Here is a 767-nt window from a genome sequence, read left to right as displayed (position 1 = left end):
ATATATATATATATAACCCACACAATGGCCTATCCTCAGAGATCAATTGGTCAATACCTGACCACATAAGTGACCTGTACAAGGTCACGCTAGTGGCCCAAACTCAAATTTAGTTAGAGCCCCTTGATAGTAATGTTTGTATTTTGTAGTTTTGATGCTATTGTTTTTGGTCTGCCTGAACACGCTTCTTCTGTAATCATGAATCTTTTGAGATTATTAGGTCTTCCTTGAAATTATCAATTTTGATAAACCCAATCTTTAAAACTCATTTAAGGACTGCCCAGCATCTGTTAGATGGACAAAATGGCACGTTTCCCCCTCATTTAAAAAGAAAACAGCTGTAGGGCAGCGCTAACCTGGCGCGCCAGATGGTTTTGCTACTCAGAACCGCCCGAGAAGCCGTCATCGGAAACTGTTTGGAATAGGGCAGGCACTTTAAAGATGTACCTGGCAGGTGATGAAACTGTCTAGTACATCCGCCATTGTTGTTATAAACAAACAGTTGTGGTCATCACGCACACCCATATCACAGCTGAAGCTGCCAGTAGCTCCTCACTGGACGCTGATGCTGATGTTTGGACACAAACGCGTTACTGGAAGCCAGACAAGATGGATTTTGGTGTGATAAGTCATCCTGCAGTTCTCATGTGATATCAGGATTATTTAGCACAATTACTGATAGACTTTTGGGAAAAAAATTCAATTATTTAATTTAACAGAAACTGAAAATACCTTAAACTGTGATGTTTCCCCTAATACTTTTTCTG

The 767-nt window shown here is 40.3% G+C and overlaps 1 protein-coding gene across 1 annotated transcript in view; it reads left to right on the top strand.

Moving 5' to 3' along the window:
• The window catches only part of gosr1 (golgi SNAP receptor complex member 1), a 36,952-nt gene that overhangs the window by 26,075 nt on the left and 10,110 nt on the right, over window positions 1–767 (top strand). The window lies entirely within an intron of this gene.

This window comes from Etheostoma spectabile, chromosome 3 (genome assembly GCF_008692095.1).
Source record: "Etheostoma spectabile isolate EspeVRDwgs_2016 chromosome 3, UIUC_Espe_1.0, whole genome shotgun sequence".
Classification (NCBI taxonomy): domain Eukaryota; kingdom Metazoa; phylum Chordata; class Actinopteri; order Perciformes; family Percidae; genus Etheostoma; species Etheostoma spectabile.
The sequence above is the reverse complement of the archived record's forward strand: the minus strand, read 5'-3'. Positions and strand labels throughout refer to the sequence as shown.